Raw genomic sequence first — 18,779 nt, forward strand, 5'->3', positions numbered from 1 at the left:
ATCCATCTTAGGTGCATATGAATTAGTGCCTGAAGCTTACAGACAACAGTTTAGAAATTTAAGGAAGGAATTTGGTCAAACATACATGGAGTTTGAAAGGCTCAAACAGAGTAATTTTGAGAGGTGGATAAGGGCTTTGAAAATAGACCAACTGTATGAAGCTCTCAGAGAAATGATACTTTTGGAGGAATTTAAAAATTCACTTCCTGATGTAGTGAGAACTCATGTGGAAGAGCAGAGGGTTTAAACTGCGAGATTAGCAGCATAAATGGCAGATGATTATGAATTAGTTCATACATCAAAGCTTGGTTTCCGACATCAATTTCAGCCTGTGAGGGATAGAAACTGGGGACATGAGAAATACTCAAGTGGTAAAAGTAAAGGTGATCTGATGGGAGATAATGAGAGTGTACCTCAGATTAAAAAAGAAATCTGGGAGGGTGGAAGAGACATGAAAAGTTTCAAATGTTTTCACTGTAATAAACTAGGCCATGTAAAGTCACAGTGTTGGTGGTTGAAGAAAAGCACTGGGAAGGCTGATGTTGTAAAACAGGATAAGACAGTGGGGTTTGTTAAAGTGGTAAAAGAAAGCCCAAATGAAGCGAAGAAGGTGCAAAAGATTGTACAGCCTGATTGATAAGAAGGTGCCAGATCTCTTTAACAAATTTACTTGTGTGGGTAAAGTTTACTCATGTGTATCAGGAGAAGCAGGTAAAGAAGTCACAATTTTAAGAGATACGGGAGCTAGTCAATCTTTAATGACAAGAGATGGGGAGTTATGTAGTTTGGGAAGAATGTTGCCAAAAAAGGTGATAATATGTGGAATTCAGGGTGAGGGGATTAGCGTTCCATTATGTAAGGTAATGTTGGAAAGTCCAGTGAAGAGTGGTGAAGTGGTAATAGGAGTAATAGAGAAACTATCTTGTCCAGGAATACAGTTTATCTTGGGTAATGATATAGCTGGATCGCAAGTGGGAGTGATGCCTACTGTGGTTGATAAGCCAGTGGAAAATCAGACAACTGAAATGTTGAAGGGCGAATATCCTGGGATTTTTCCGGATTGTAGTAACAAGGTCGCAAAGTCACAGGTTAAGACAAGAGGAGAAATCAAAGAGTGAAGATGAAGTTGAAGTGCAATTATCAGAAACGATTTTTGATCAGATGGTTGAAAAAGAACAAGAATAGGTGGAGGATGAGGCGGATATTTTTAGTTCAGGAAAATTGGTGGAGTTATAACAGAAAGATGTCGAAATAAAACGGATGTATCAGAAAGCATATACGGAAGAGGAATCTGAGTGTATACCAGAGTGTTATTACTGTAAAAGTAATGTCTTGATGAGGAAATGGAGAACTTTACAAATGCAGGCGGATGAAAAGTGGGCAGAAGTTCATCAAGTAGTATTGCCGGTAGGGTATAGAAAGGAGGTGTTGCGAGTTGCACATGAGGTACCAGTGGGAGGTCATTTGGGGATAAGGAAAACTCAAGCTAAAATCTAAAAACATTTTTATTGGCCTGGACTACATAAAGATATAGTTAAATTTTGTCAATCATGTCACACATGTCAAGTGATAGGTAAACCTCAAGCAGTGATAAAACCAGCACCCTTAATACCCATTCCAGCATTTGAGGAATCTTTTACAAGGGTCCAAATTGATTGCGTAGGACCGCTTCTTAAAACAAAAAGTGGGAATCAATATCTTTTGACTATAATGGATGTGTCTACTAGGTTTCCAGAGGCCATTCCAGTACGTAATATTACAGCTAAACAGATTGTGGAGGAGTTACTTAAATTCTTTACTAGATATGGACTACCCACAGAAATACAATTGGATCAAGGATCAAATTTTACCTCAAGGTTATTCAAAGAAGTTATGGATAGCTTAGGAATAAAACAATTTAAATCAACTGCGTACCATCTAGAATCGCAGGGAGCGTTAGAAAGGTGGCATCAGACATTAACTTATTGTCACGATTATCCAGAGGATTGGGATAAAGGAATTCCATCAATACTGTTTGCAATTCGGGATGCACCTAATGAGTCAACCAAATTTAGTCCTTTTGAACTAATTTTTGGTCATGAGGTAAGAGGACCACTTAAATTGATTAAGGAAAAATTGCTGAGTGAGAAATCGGAAATTACATTATTGGATTACGTGTCAAATTTTAGGGAATGATTAAATGCAGCAGGTGAATTGGCGAGACAACATTTGAAAGTTAAATAAAATGTGATGAAACGGGTCACGGAAAAGAAATCCAAAGTTTGTAGTTTTGCCAGTGGAGATAAAGTTGTTACCAGTGGTAGGTGAGCCTTTAAAAGCTAGGCTTTGTGGACCTTATCAGATTGAAAGGAAATTAAGTGAGGTGAATTATAAAATTAAAAACACCAGATAGAAGGAAGACTCACCGAGTGTGTCATGTGAATATGAAAAATGAAATGAAAATCGCTTATTGTCACAAGTAGGCTTCAAATGAAGTTACTGTGAAAAGCCCCTGGTCGCCACATTCCGGCGCCTGTTCGGGGAGGCTGTTATGGGAATTGAACCGTGCTGCTGGCCTGCCTTGGTCTGCTTTCAAAGCCAGCGATTTAGCCCTGTGCTAAACAGCCTCTTGCTTTATATGCTTTAAAGGTACTTTGAAAGGGAAGGAGAGAAAAAGGAGGAGGTTTTAATGATTCTAACTCAAAGTGATGAACCAAATCCAGATGACAGTGAATTTGACATACCTCAAATTAAATTGGAAAAAGAGGATGTTCTTAAAAATTGGGATAAATTGTTGAATTACCTTCCAGAGGAAATATGGACTGACCTGAAAGAGTTATTGATATCACGTGGGCAAGTTTGGAGAGATAAATTGGGAAGTACTAAAATGGCTATACATTATGTAGATGTGGGAAATGCTGTTCCAATCAAACAACATCCATAACCGACATAACTCTTTAAAATTGGCATATGTTAACAAAGAGATTGAGAATATGCTTAAAAATGGCATAATTGAAGTGGGTTGCAGCCAATGGGGCTCACCCATAGTGATGGTTCCAAAACCAGACGGTACCCAATGGTTGTGTATGGACGATAGAAAGGTTAAAGCAGTTACAAGAACGGACTCTTATCCTATCCCACGTTTGGAGGATTGCATTGAGAAAGTGGGACAATCAGCTTTTATTTCCAAATTGGATTTCCTTAAAGGTTACTGACAGGTACCTTTATCTGAAAGGGCGAAGGAGATTTCAGCTTTTGTGACTCCAGATCGTATATACCAATTCAAAGTTCTGCCATTTGGCATGAAAAACGCCCCAGCCAGATTTCAACGGTTAACTAACAAACTTGTTTCAGGATTACCCAATTGTGAGGTATACATCGACGATCTGGTAATTTTCAGCCAGACATGGAAAGAACATTTAAAACATCTGATGGAGTTATTCGATCGGCTTCAGGTGGCAGGATTGGTGATAAACCTAGCCAAAAGTGAATTTGGTAAAATCCAAATCACTTCCATTGCAGAGTTTCCGATACCCTGACGATGAAGGGAAATAATGCGATTTCTTGGTATGAGTGGATTTGATGAAAACGTTTTGCAACGTGGTTGCTCCACTGGTAGACTTGCTGAAGAAACGTCAAAAATTTCAGTGGACAGCAGACTTTCAACAGGCATTTGACTGCCTGAAAGCTGTGATAACCAATGCTCATGTGTTGGAGAATTGCAAGGGACTCTGTGGTCAGATTGAACTAAAGTATCTGACTTTAAAGTATCTGACTTTAAAGAGAAATGCCGAGGCATAGAGAAATGGATGGATCGTGCAGAGACCTTCTTGTTCAAAGAGACTGTCAATCGAGATGGATTTCAGTTGGAGGAAGAAGAATTTTTTTTAAATGGACTGTATTATTATACCAGTTTGCGTGTGCTGTTTTTTGAAACGGGAAAGTATATTTACTGTGTGCATTTCTTAAAGGATAGTGAAAAGGTGAAAAATGAAACCATCTTGAAGTTGATGGTTTATTTTTTTTTCTTGGTGGGAGGTGTCATGTGAGAGTACCTTTAAGAAATGGGTGTTTATCAGTGATGTCAGAGTGTGGGTGGAGCTGGGCTGTCTTGTCAGCTTTTTACTTTCATTTTTGGCTGTTTGCTGCAGGGTGTGTTTTAGTTTAGTTTTCAGTGTTGGAGCTGAAGCCAGACAGAGCAGGTGCACTGTTGATCTCTCTGCCATGAAAAGACTATCTCTTGATCATTTGATGAATTCAGAATTAGAAATGTTCTCAATAGTAAATGTAAACCTAATGTGCTTCTGTTAAAAGGTGTTTCTTTTGTCTTCTTGTTGTTTGGGAAGTTATTAAGGATTACTTAGTGTCGTATTCTTTGGGGTTGTATTTGAAATTGGTTGCTAAGATATTCACTGTATGTTTTAAAAAGGATAACTTGAGTTCATAGAATAAACATTGTTTTGCTTTAAAAAATACTTTTTCATTTCTGCTGTACCACACCTGTAGAGTGGGCCGTGTGCTCCCCATACCAGAATCTATTAAAAGTTGTGGGTCAGGTGAACTCCATGCTACACTTTGGGGTTCTCTAAACCCTGGCTCATAACACTACGTCATCCCAGCTTGTGGCATAAATGCTCGCCAAAACCAGCTATTTACCCTAAAACACCCCCTTTCCCATAACATACTTCCTACCCCCCAGTCTTCCACCACCTTCTCCATCTGGAACCAAAATTATTTTATTGAATTTCTTTTATTCCATTTCCACCAAGTACCCATGTACAAATCAAGGGCATCAAAACACCTAAACTAACAGAAAAAACAGGAAAATACATCTTTATCACATTTGTCCCCAACCAACCCCAACACCCCAATAGCAACAAAGTCTCTCTCCCACTATACTCAATCCAGTCCCAGTCCTTTACGAACACCTCAGCCTAATCTGCCGCCTCAAAGAAATGCCTCTCAAGTTGTGCTTAACCCACAATTTCACCGGGTAGACCATTCCAAAGCGTACTCCACTCTTATTCAATGACGCCACTGCCCTGTTAAAGGCTGCCCTCCTCTTCACCAGGTCCACTGTAAGATCCTGGTAAATATGAATCCCATTCACCTCTCGTGTCTGCTTGGCCCACCTCAGCATATCTCCTTCGGTTGGTGCCTATGGAAGCAGACTATCACCACCCTCATTGGCTCATTCGCCTGCTGTTTTTGACAAAGCAACCGGTGGTACTTATCAAACTCCACAGGGGTACATCCTCCCCCTCCCCCATCACTTTCCTCAACATCAACACAATTGCTCTGTTGGCCTTGGGCTCACCACCCCCTCGGGCAGCCCCACGATCCTCAAATTCTGCCGTTGCAATCTATTCTCAAGATCCTCCACCTTGGCTCTCAGGCCCTTATTTCTGTCTTCCACCTTGGCCAGTTCAGCTTCCAGTGAGGCTAGTTGGTCACTGTGCATTGACAGTGCCTCCTCCACCACCTTCAACACCTTACCCAGATCCTGCACCACCTCCGATGTCCCTACAAGTGACTCCCTGATCGTGGCCAGCAGACCTTCTACCGACTGCTAAAGCGATTCCAGCATCTCGCTTGCATGCCTCTCGAACTGTTGTTCAAATTCTGCCGCCATCACCTCTGCCAGTGTCTCTACATTTATAAATGTAGACCCCACTCGCCGAGCTTGCCTCTGCCATCTTAGCTGCCAACGCACCTCTCACTATGCTCGATCCTGCTGGCCAACTGGTGTTTGAATTCTTCTTCCCAATATTCCTTCGGTGGCTTCTTGGACATTCTTTTCGAACCAAGTCTCACCTGGGACAAATACTCTGAAGATTTTCCTCCTTAAAAACGAGTGGAAAGGACCAAAAACTCAAGGCTCTAGTGGGAACAATCTAATGTGCGACTCCTCCTACATGTCCCTACTGGAAGTCCTTGGTATATTGAATCCTGCAGTTTCTCTGTACCCTCTTCAGGAAAACTTGGAATGTTGATTACTGCAGTTTCTCTATTTCACTCCCTCAGGGATATATTGGTATAGAGATTACTGCAGTTACTCTCTGTATTCCCTTCAGGGATATATTGGTGTACTGATTACTGCAGTTTCACTCTGTATTTTCTTCAGGGATATATTGGTGTACTGATTACTGCAGTTTCACTCTGTATTCTCTTCACCATTGACCTTGAGTGGGATTCTCTGGTCACCAAGCGGACACGGCCAGAGAATCCCGACCTTGGGAGGAGAGATGGCAGAAGGAGTTTAATCTGGACAAATGTGAGGTAATGCATTTTGGAAGGTCTAAAACAGGTGGGAAATATACAGTAAATGGCAGAACCCTTAAGAGTATAGACAGGAAGAGGGATCTGAGTGTACAGGTCCACAGGTGGAGGGGGTAGTCAAGAAGACATTTGCCATGCTTGCCTTCATTGGCAGGGGCACTGAGTATAAAAATTGACAAGTCATGCTGTAGCTGCAGGGAACCTTAGTTAGGCCACACTTCGAGTATAGTGTTCAATTCTGGTCCACACTACCAGAAGGATGTGGAGGCTTTGGAGATGGTACTGAAGAGGTTTACCAGGATGTTGCCTGGTATGGAGGGCATAAGCTATGAGGAGATGTTGGATAAATTCAGTTTGTTCTCACTGGAACGACGGAGGTTGAAAGGTGACCTGATAGAAGTCTACAAAATTATGAGGGGCACATACAGAGTGGATAGTCAGAAGCTTTTTCCCAGAGTAGAAGAGTCAATTATGAGGGGATATAGGTTTAAGGTGCGAGGGGCAAAGTTTAGAGGAGATGTGTGAGGGACGTTTTTTTTTACTAAGAGGGAAGTGGGTGCCTGGAACTCGCTGCCGGAGGAGGTGGTGGAAGCAGGTACGATACTGATATTTAAGGAGGGGGCATCTTGACAAAGACATGAATATGATGAGAATAGAGAGATACGGACCCCGGGAATGTAGAAGGTTTTAGGTTAGACGGGCAGCATGATCGACGCAGACCTGGAGGACCGAAGGGCCTGTTCATGTGCTGTACTTTTCTTTGAAACAGTGGGTTCTCTGCCCCGCCGTACCACTTTTCTGCCTCGACCCACCGGCGGGATTCTCAGTTACACCGGGCGGCCAATGGGGTTTCCCACTGTGGGGCAGCCCCACACCGTCAGGAACCCCCCATCACCGGCAAAATGGAGAATCCCGCCGGCGGAGAATCCCGCCCAGTGTCTCTCAGTCCCTCGCCCTTTTGTGAAACACTTGGGTTTCAGTCTGCCTCTTCAGGGAGGTATCTTGCACTTGGTTTCTCTTCCTTGTGAGTCACTACAGGGCAAAATTCCTGCTTCTTTGCAAATGATGCCATAAGATCGTTTTTTAAAAAAATATTTTTATTCCAAATTTTCAACTTTTTACATTTTGCAACAATAAACCCACCCAACACATAAAACCTCCACCCATCCAAACCACCCTTCCTCCCCCCCTGCCCCCTCAGCAGTCAACGGTAACCAACTCTCCAAAATGCAGAATGAATAAATCCCAGCTTTTGTGGAACCCATCATTTCGCTCCCCTTAGAACAAATTTCACCTTCTCCAGGGTGAAGAACTCCAACAGATTCTGCCGCCATGCTGAGGCTCAGGGTGGAGAAGCCCAACAAGAAGCCCAACAAAACCCGCCTGCGAGCAATCAGCAAGGCGAAGGCTAGGACATCTGCCCCGCACCCGTCTGTAACTCCGGCCGGTCCGAATATGGCTTCCAGGGAACCGGGCTCCACATCTATGAGCAGAACGCCTGAAATGGTGCTGGAAACAAACTTCCCTCCAAAACCTTTCCAGCTTCTGGCAGGACCAGAACATATGCACATGATTCCCAGGACCCCTCTCACACCGCTTGCAAATATCCTCCACCCCCTCAAACAGCCGGCTCATCCTTGACTTTGACAGGAGTGCCCTGTTATGTTGGTTTTTATGTATCATCTGCTGTGGTAATATGGATTTTGTTGTAAAAGGTATTATAAAATTGGAAAACCTTGAATAAAAATATTTTGTCAAAATTGAGGTTTTCCCAGTTACACTGCGCTACACATGAAACTTATGTTCTCTTTTATCCTCATTATTACAGTTTCTATGTCTCAGACTCCTCTAGTGGATGAAACCTATTTCCTTACAAAAATAGTCTTATTTTCCTAGATATCTATGTAAACATGCAGTTCACCAGACAATGATCGAGATATTCTTTCATCGATTTAAGCTACTGATTATATTCTTCGACCTCACGTGATTGCCTTTCTCCTTAGAAGATGACTATATCAAAACATTGGATTTTGACCCTGGTTTTAGTTGTCAAGGAGGTTTTATTAGCAGTAACAAAGTGGCAGCAACACAGTATATATTTTTGCATTAGTTGTTATGCTCTGTTAAATCCTTGTGAACTGTGCTAAACTAAAGAAGTTTGCTGATGATTGTATTATGACACTCTGGGCTAGGGTACGGTCAGATCCAGCTCCCCTTGACTCGGAGTCACAACGCAATTGAATTAATAAATAATTCTTAGAAAAATACCCAAAGTCTTTGGCCTTTGGCAGCCCAATAATTACTGTCACCAGGTTTGTAAATTTAAATACAATTACTTTTTATTAATAACAAGAACTATAATGAAATATGCAGTAAATGCAACAGTCAGTAAGGCAGTAACAACTCATGTTTGACAGGTCCTTTGGCTGGGGCCCGGTGGTTCCTCACCTCTATGGAGTCTGCCAATCTCTGCATTGGTGACTGCTCTGTCCTCAGCCACCCCAGAACCTCCAGGGCCCACTCCTTGAAGGAGGTGAGGATTCCTATGTCCGGCACTCCACCACCAGCCTGGACTCTCTCCCATCAATTGTGGGAGACCTTTTCCTGAGGAAACACACAAAGGGCATTATTAGCCACATGCGTCGTTCACAGTGGTGGGAGGCGGTGTGAAGGAAGGGTTGGGGGGGGGGTTAAAGGGAGGGAGAGTGGAGGGAGGGTTGGGGGTCGCATGGAGAGTTGGCCCGTGGATGCTCACGTGGGGTGGAAAGGTCCTGCGGGGGGGGGAGGGGTTGGGTGCTGATGTCTACTCACTCATGTTGCCCGGTGTAGATCGTTGACCTTTTTCCGGCACTGGAGGCCAGTCCTCCTGGTCACACCCCGGCGCTCACAGCCGCCGCCATCTCATCCCAGGCAACACTGGCTGCTCTGTGACTGACCCTCCAGGACCCTCGGGGGAACATGACATCCCTTCTGGCCTCCACTGCATCTAGGAGCCTAGCCAAATCTGCATCCCTGAATCTTGGGGCTGGAATCCTAGGCATCATTGTTGTAAGCTGGCTGAAGTTGGTTGAACAAGAGCAAGTGCTGCTCAACCGTGCTGGCGGAGGGCTGACGAGCGCAGTGCCGGCGAATCAGCTGGTGAGCCTTCATTTGTGGCGAAAAGCCCGTGAGGCCTCATTAAGTGGGCCTATCAATGTTGCATAGTGATGCCAGCCTCGCTGGGACGAGCACCAGGAAACTCACGGCAAATCCCGCTCGCTATCACACTTTCAGACTATCGCACTAGAAATCTTTGTGGAGAATCATGCCCAGTATCTCTAATCAGTAAGGATACTCCACCCCCTCTGCCATCTTCCCTGTCCCTCCTGTAAAATTCATTACCAGGTATATTTAGTTCCCAGTCCTGACCATCCTGCAGCCATGTCTCTGTGATAGCAACTACGTCCTAATCTTCAAGTTGCATTTGTGCCTGCAGCTCATCTAGTTTATTCCTTATACTCTGTGCATTTGTATATAGAACTCTTAATTGGGCTGTACGCCCTAACCTGTCCCTGAGAACGGATGCTTTATTTGCTTGTTTATTATTTTTCTCTTTTGGGTTAACCGGTATACTTATAGTTTTGCCATTAGCTGTCACTTTGTTCCTGAAGTTGGGTTCCTGACTATTTCTTTACTTTCTGCCATGCTGCTTGTTTTTGAAACTGTGCTGACCTCCCCTGAGGCCTCCTCCTTGGGCTGCAGCGGTTCAAGGAGGCAGATCGGCAGCACCTTCTGAAGGGCAATTCGGAATGGACAATAAATGCTGGCCTAGCCAGTGTTGCCCACACTCAAGAATGAATTTCTAAAACTTAAGCAATGGTGGTTTTTCATACTTCACTACTAATTAAAGCACAAAATACTTGCACGAATGTTAACAGAAGTGGGGTTGTACTAGCAGCTCAAGGACAAGCATGTTGAGACTGTATGATGTCAGCGATAATACATACAGTTTGCAGGACAGCGTATATTGGGCTACAGACATGTCTCACTTTTATTTTTGCAAAAATGTACTTTATTCGTAAAATATCTTGAAGAACATTACACACATTTCAAAATAGCCATCACAAAGTTCAATAATACTCAGGTTCTCTCCATACGTCATGTTGCTCTCTTGAGGTGCTTCAATATAGTCAAAGAAACATTACAGACATTTCAAAATGGTTGTTACAAATGATGCAAAGGCATTTAAGTTCTCTACATATATCAAGTTACACTCTGAGGTGCTTCAATACAATGATGATATGTGAAATAGTCATTGTATACAGCCTGAGGGGGTTCTGCATAATTCCACTCTCCTCAGTTCACTATGGCTGAAAGGTCTTAAATTGCAACCTTCCCCCTATGGCTGAAAGGTCTTAAATCGTGACCTTCCCCCATTGTGTCTCCGCCCCAAGCTTTAGTGCAGTATCTTGCAGAGTGCACAGTATAACTGATGTACCCATATAATAATACAGAACTAGGAGCCTTAAATATAAGATAGTTGTCAATAATTCCAATCAGAGATTCAGGAAAAATTCTTTACCCAGAGAGTGCATGGTGAGGATGTGGAACTCACTATCACGGTGGCATATTGGTCAGCACTGCTGCCTCACAGGGACCCAGGTTCGATTCCAACCTTGGATAACTGTCTGCGTAGTGTTCCCATTTCTGCGTGAGCGCCCTCCAGGTGCTCTGGTTTCTCCCACAGTCCAAAAACGTGCATTGGCCATTCTAAATTGCCCCTTAGTGTCCAAATGTTAGGTGGGGTTACAGGGCTGCGGCGGAGTGGGCCTAGAAAGGGTGCTCTTTCAGAGTGTCAGTACATCAATAATCTATCACAAGACTATAAAGCGCTAATCCAAGTGTAAGCCAAGCGTCGGTAGTCCCTTGTGAGTCCGGTGTACATAATATTTCCATACCTCTGTAAAAAAACCTTTAGTTCCCAATGCTCCCTGTGTGGCTGCTTGTGTGAACCCAACAGTACGTAAAAAGATTTGGTTGTGGTGGAGTATGCTTTGAATTGGGGCCCCATTCCATGGAGGGTATACAATTGGAAATGGAAACAGACCAAACAAACCTGTTCCACTCTCAGGTTCACTGCCAAACTGCACCATGTGTGGCAGGATGGGGTGGGAAGTTCTGATTACACTTCTGTCAATCCCATAATATCGAAGAGTGACTTTGAGTGGTGTCCGGTAGTTAAATGTGTGTGTGAGCAAAGAGAGTATCAGAGTAAGTAGAGACAACCTAACACAGATGCCAATACATTTTTAAGCCCATGTTGTCGGTGATCTTGATTTTGTATTGGAACTGTAGAGGAAGCTTTACTTTATTCTAGCCTGTACTGAATCTGCTCTGGTTTGATAGTACCTTATAGAAGAAGCATTAATCTGTATCTAACTAGTGTTTTACCTTACTTGGGAGTGTTCGATGGGCCAGAGCAGAGGGAAGTTTGCTCTATGTCCAAACTGTGCTGTACTTGCCCTTGGAGTGCATTGAAGGAGTGTTCCTCTGTATTGAACTTGTGCTATACAATCATTACTAAGACTTTTCACAAGGTGTCATTACGTGATCCATTTTGAGTGTTCACCCAGGGGACATTGAACCCACTGCAGGAAATTTGTGCATGTCGAGAAGAGAACCTTTATTTCCTTTTGAGGTAATGGACTGTTGTATGGATGAGGTTGTGTACTGATTGCCTCTTCCCTTATCAATATGACTTAGATTGGGAATAGACTGTAACATCAACCCAGAACTGAAAGCCACTGAACCTCACTCAGCCCTGCTGTGAAACGCTGTCAGGTGGAAACTAAGACAGAAAATACTTTGTGAGTAAACTGTTTGCTCACCCAATAGAAGGTGAAATAGTCGGCGTTTGATGAAACCTGAGGGGGCTGCTTGTGGGGAAGGATGTCCCAATCGTAGGGGGAATGGTGGTTGGGCCGATGGCAATGGTGGACTCAGTGGTTGGTTTCTGACAGTAGTGGGCAGGGAATGTCCGATGGTGGGACGAGGAAGCAGACAGGTCGCAGCAGTGGGGTTGTCATCTGGGTAGCTTGCTGGGTCTGGTGGAAATATTTCTGCCTCTCTTCGTTCTCAATTCTGTAAAGGCAATCGCACTGTGGATTCAATCTGTCAGTCTGCTGTGTTTCCTAAGATCCGGGAAACCTGGATAATATAATCGAAGAATAGAAAGACTGTTAAAATAAAGACTGAAGGCTGATTGTTCTTTTATATAGTATTACGATCCCAGACCAGACCCCAACAGTGGCTAGGGGACTGGACAGAAATCCCAATATTTTATTTTAGTTTTGTAAGACTGTGAGGAAAGGGTACCTCGTTCCAGGATGATTGCACAAAGAAATAGGAATATGGTATTTTAAAACAAACTTTTTGACGAACACAGTATTAAAATCTTAAACATCACAGCAGAAAATAGCTTACAATTGCCCCTTAAACAATGCTACTCAACACAGTGACTACAATACCTTAACTGCTATCTTTATTCCCACTTAGACAACAAGAAAACAACATTCTCAACTATCAATCAACCTTAAATATCAAAGGCACAGAGGAATACCTGCTTTATTCTTGGAGAAAGAGATCTCTTGACACTGCTTTACAAAAAAGATCCGGGGCGGGATTCTTCGGGAACCGACTGGGAGGGCAGCTCCGGCGTGAAGGAGTGGCGTGAACCAGTCCGGCGTCGGGCCGCCCCGGAGGTGCGGAATCCCCCGCACCTTCAGGGGCTAGGCCGGCGCCCAAGTGGTTTGCGCCGCGCCGGCCGGTGTGGAAGGGGCTTTGTGCCACGCCAACCAGCGCTGATGGACCTCCGCCGGCCGGCACGAGTTGGTGATGCGCGGGAGCGCCAGCGTGTGTTAGCGTCATCCCAGCGCATGCGCAGGGGGGGGTTCATCTCCACGCCGGCCATCGCGTACCATTACACAGGCCGGCGCGGAGGAATAGAGTGCCCCCACGGCTCAGGCCCACTCGTGGATCGGTGGGCACCGATCGCGGGCCAGGCCACCATGGGGGCACCCCCCCGGGACCAGATCCCCCCCGTGCCTCCCTCCCCCGAGGACCCTGGAGGCCGACCGCGGAGCCATGTCCCGCTGGTAAGTACCTGTCGTAACATACGCCGGCGGGACCGGCCGAAAAACAGGCGGCCACTCGGCCCATCGCGGGCCGGATAATCGCCGGGGGGGCCGCTGCTAGCGGCCGCCGACTGGCGCGATGCGATTTCCGTCCATGCCAAATCCCCGGCTCCGGAGAAATCGGCAGCCGGCGGAGGCGGGATTCACGCCGTCCCCCGGCAATTCTCCAACCCAGCGGGGGGGGGGGGTTGGAGAATCCCGCCCCTGACTCCTGTCAGAAGCTTTGGATGTATGTCTTCAAAAGCTGTGTCAACTGGTTTCAGCTCCCCCTTGTTTAAATACTGTTACTCTCTTCTTTTAAAGTATTTTTATTAAAGGCATTTTGCAAATGTACTTAGAAATATCAGAAAACCTAAAATCTACAGGAACCAAGGACACAGGCCCACAACAACCCCAATACCAAACCTACAACTCTCCTCATCCCTTAAATCTTACCCCCTTCTCTACCCCCCAAACAGCAAAAACACCCCCCCCCACCCCGCTGGCACATTAATTTACCTTGAAGAAATCGATAAATGGCTTCCACCTCCGGGTGAACCCCTCCTTCACGCCCCCCCCCCCCCCCCCCCCCCCATAGGGCGAACTTGACCATTTCCAAATGCAGGAACTCTGCCACGTCACTCACACACATCCCAGCCTTTGGCGGCTTCGAGACTCAGCAGCACAACAAGATCTGTCTCCAGGCTACCAGGGAGGCAAAGGCCAATTTGTCTGCCTCTCTCCCCAACTGGACTCCTGGATCTTCCGACACGCCAAATATCGCCACTTGCGACTCGGGGTGAACCCCACACCCAGAATCTCGGACATGACATCTGACCACCCCTGCCAGAACCCCTTCAAATTTGGACATGCCCAAAGCATGTGGACGAGATTCGCGGGTACCCCTGCAAACCTGTCCTCCCCACTGCAAAGAACCGGCTCAACCGCGCAACCGTCATGTGGGCTCTATGCACCACCTTAAACTGGATGAGGCTTAACCTCGCAGACGCATTCACCCTCCGCAGCGCTTCCTTCCACATCCCGGCCCTCTCCTCCCCACCCAACTCCCCTCCTCATTTGTGCTTGATCTCCTCCACCGGGGCACGCTCCCTCTCCATCAACTCTCCATAAATGTCTGACACTCTCTCCTCCCCAATGTCATCCTCAGACAACAGCTTATCTTGTAACACCGGAGGCAACAGCCCTGGGAAGGCCAGCAACTCTCTACTTTCAAAATCCCTCACCTGCAGGTATCTGAAGACATTCCCTTTAGGCAGCTCATACATTCCCTCGAGCTCTTCCAGGTTTCCTCCAGCTCTTCCTCTTGCCCCCTCTCCAAAAACACCCCCTTCACCCGCGAGGCCTTCCCCATCCACACAGGTTCGCCGGTAGCTCCTGCCGGCTGGCTCCGCCCACGGAGAACTGTATAAATATGCATGACCTCCAGTGCCCTGCCATTTCGCCAGCTGCAGCAGGAGGCCACGCATTTGACTGTAATAAAGCCACAGTTGTACCCAACTTTGTGCAATTGATGGTGCATCAATTTATTACAGTCAGATTTTCCACAGAATGGATATCAGCATTAAGCCCGATCGCCTGCAGCTGGATCCGCACTCGCCCGACGCCAGAAAGGACATTACTCACTGGCTAGCATGTTTTGAGGCCTACATCAAGGCTGCGGACCCCGAGCCAACGGAGGCTCAGAAGATAAATGTCCTGTACTCCAGACTGAGCTCCAGCGTGTTCCCGTTGATCCAAGACGCCACGAATTACACAAAAGCAATGGAACTCCTTAAGGAACACTACACGCAGAAGGCGAACACGCTCTTCGCCAGGCATGTACTCGCCACCCGCTCGCAACTATCTGGTGAGTCCATCGAAGACTCTGGCGAGCCCTAATTCCACTCGTCCGGGACTGTGACTGTCAGGCCGTTACGGCCGCCGAACACGCAAATCTCCTCATGCGCGATGCCTTCATGACGGGGATTGCGTCGGACCGCATCCGAAAACGATTACTGGAAGGGGCCACCCTCGAACTGGCGGAGACGAAAACCTTGGCGCTCTCCATGCCGGTCGCATCCCGTAACGTACAATCGTACCCCTCCCGCCGCGCTGCCCACCCTTCTACCCCCCTGGACCCCGCCGTTGACCTTCTCAGCTGGGGCCCTGCCTTCCCAATACGCCTGCGCCGCATGCTGATCCGCGCCGGGGGTCCCCGCTGCTACTTCTGCGGTCAGCAGAAGCAACCCCGCCAACACTGCCTGGCCCGCACTGCAGTTTGTAAAGACTGCAGTAAAAAGGGCGGCTGTGTGCCAGGCCCGCGCAGTCGCTGCGATCACCCCCTCCCCCACGCCAGACGCACAATGGGAGCCACCATCTTCTCCTCCCGGGTCCTTGCTGGCAGGAGGTCCTCTCTGATGCTCTACACTCCATCCGGTCACTATTGTGCACCGCCACACACCCCATGAGCGTGTTTTTACCTTCCCCAGGAAGTCCACATCCGGGGTGTCGCTCCCGACTTGGCTCGCTGCTCCAGGACCGGTTCTTCTCCGTAGGCACGTCCGACTCCACAAGGTGGACTCCTTGGTGGACAGGGTTCACCTGCTCCATGCCAACCCTCAATATGCCTACGTTGAGTTCCCCGGCGGCCGCCAAGATACTGTCTCACTCAGGGACCTGGCACCGTCCGGTTGCACCCCAACACACACCCCCACCAATGCGCCCGCCCCCGTCCCACCGCGCCGCCAATTTTGGCCCCGCCAGACTACCCCACCTCCCATTTCCCGCAGAAGAGGACTTCTCCACGCTCCCGGAGTTCCCCGATGACTGGCCAGCATCAGCACCACCACTGCCGCCATCGGTGCGACCTCCACCACCGCCAGCACCGTCTTCGCCGCCACCGCTACGCCGCTCCCAATTAAGCACCAAAGCACCGGACCGGCTGAACCTTTGACGGACTCCGGACCGTCAACATGGACTTTTCTTTCCCTACCACTGCACATAATTGCACAAATTGTATATAGTTTCACGTCACCCCCGCCAGACTCATTTTTAACAGAAGGTGAATGTGGTGAACCAATGTAATAGGAGATGTAAGGTAGGACCTGTACTACAGGTTCGCCGGTAGCTCCTGCTGGCTGGCTCCGCCCACTGAGAACTGTATAAATATGCATGACCTCCAGTGCACTGCTATTTTGCCAGCTGCAGCAGGAGGCCACACATCTGACTGTAATAAAGCCACAGTTGTACCCAATTTTAGTCTTTGTGCAATTGATCGTGCATCAGGATGTAAGGCAGGAATTCAGGGAGGTAGGGTGGAAACTTAGATCTAGGACAAACAGAATTATTATCTCTGGGTTGTTACCCGTGTCACGTGCCAGCGAGACGAGGAATAGGGAGAGAGAGGAGTTGAACACGTGGCTACAGGGATGGTGCAGGAGGAAGGGTTTCAGATTTCTGGATAATTGGGGCTCATTCTGGGGTCAGTGGGACCTCTACAATCAGGATGGTCTACACCTGGACCAGAGGGGTACCAATATCCTGGGGGGGAAATTTGCTAATGCTCTTCGGGAGGGTTTAAACTAGTTCAGCAGGGGATTGGGAACCTGAATTGTAGCTCCAGTATACAGGAGGTTCAGAGTAGTGAGGTCATGAGTAAGGTTTCAAAGTTGCAGGAGTGTACCGGCAGGCAGGAAGGTGGTTTAAAGTGTGTCTTGTTCAATGCCAGCAGCATCCGGAATAAGGTGGGTGAACTTGCGGCATGGGTTGGTACCTGAGACTTCGATGTTGTGGCCATTTCGGAGACATGGATAGAGCTGGGACAGGAATGGTTATTGCAGGTGCCGGGGTTTAGATATTTCAGTAAGCTCAGGGAAGATGGTAAAAGAGGGGGAGGGGTGGCATTGTTAGTCAAGGACAGTATTACGGTGGCAGAAAGGACGTTTGATGAGGACTCGTCTACTGAGGTGGTATGGGCTGAGGATAGAAACAGGAAAAGAGAGGTCACCCTGTTAGGAGTTTTCTATAGGTCTCTGAAAAGTTCCAGAGATGTAGAGGAAAGGATTGCAAAGATGATTCTGGATAGGAGCGAAAGCAACAGGGTAGTTGTTATGGGAGACTTTAACTTTCCAAATATTGACTGGAAACGCTATAGTTCGAGTACTTTAGATGGGTCTGTTTTTGTCCAATGTGTGCAGGAGGGTTTCCTGACACAGTATGTAGATAGGCCAACGAGAGGCGAGGCTGTATTGGATTTGGTACTGGGTAATGAACTAGGACAGGTGTTAGATTTGGAGGTAGGTGAGCACTTTCGTGATTGTGACCACAATTCGATTCCGTTTACTTTAGTGATGGAAAGGGATAGGTATATACCGCAGGACAAGAGTTATATCTGGGGGAACGGCAATTATGAAGCGATGAGGCAAGACTTAGGATGCATTGGATGGAGAGGAAAACTGCAGGGGATGGGCACAATGGAAAAGTGGAGCTTATTCAAGGAACAGCTACTGCATGTCCTTGATAAGTATGTACCTGTCAGGCAGGGAGGAAGTGGTCGAGCGAGGGAACCGTGGTTTACTAAAGCAGTCGGAACACTTGTCAAGAGGAAGAAGGAGGCTTATGTAAAGATGAGACATGAAGGTTCAGTTAGGGCGCTCGAGAGTTACAAGTTAGCTAGGAAAGACCTAAAGAGAGAGCTAAGAAGAGCCAGGAGGGGACATGAGAAGTCTTTGGCAGGTAGGATCAAGGATAACCCTAAAGCTTTCTATAGATATGTCAGGAATAAAAGAATGATTAGGGTAAGAGTAGGGCCAGTCAAGGACAGTAGTGGGAAGTTATGCGTGGAGTCCGAGGAGATAGGAGAGGTGCGAAATGAATATTCGTCAGTTTTCACACAGGAAAAAGACAATGTTGTCGAGGAGAATACTGAGATTCAGGCTACGAGACTAGAAGGGCTTGAGGATCATAAGGAGGAGGTGTTAGCAATTCTGGAAAGTGTGAAAATAGATACGTCCCCTGGGCCAGATGGGATTTATCCTAGGATTCTCTGTGAAGCTAGGGAGGAGATTGCTGAGCCTTTGGCTTTGATCTTTAAGTCATCTTTGTCTACAGGAATAGTGCCAGAAGACTGGAGGATAGCAAATGTTGTCCCCTTGTTCAAGAAGAGGAGTAGAGACAACCCCAGTAACTATAGACCAGTGAGCCTTACTTCTGTTGTGGGCAAAGTCTTGGAAAGGTTTATAAGAGATACGATGTATAATCATCTGGAAAGGAATAATTTGATTAGAGATAGTCAACACGGTTTTGTGAAGGGTAAGTCGTGCCTAACAAACCTTATTGAGTTCTTTGAGAAGGTGACCAAACAGGTGGATG

General features: G+C 46.7%; 1 long non-coding RNA gene across 2 annotated transcripts in view; it reads right to left on the bottom strand.

Annotated features, from left to right (window-relative positions):
- Positions 1 to 10,286: 10,286 nt before the first annotated feature.
- The window catches only part of LOC140389989 (uncharacterized), a 104,829-nt gene continuing 96,336 nt past the window's right edge, over positions 10,287 to 18,779 (bottom strand). For both annotated transcript variants that reach the window (XR_011934531.1, XR_011934532.1), the window contains exon 3: positions 10,287 to 12,444. This is a non-coding gene — a long non-coding RNA (uncharacterized lncRNA). The remainder of the gene's footprint in view (positions 12,445 to 18,779) is intronic.

Source organism: Scyliorhinus torazame, chromosome 14 (assembly GCF_047496885.1).
Source record: "Scyliorhinus torazame isolate Kashiwa2021f chromosome 14, sScyTor2.1, whole genome shotgun sequence".
Lineage (NCBI taxonomy): Eukaryota > Metazoa > Chordata > Chondrichthyes > Carcharhiniformes > Scyliorhinidae > Scyliorhinus > Scyliorhinus torazame.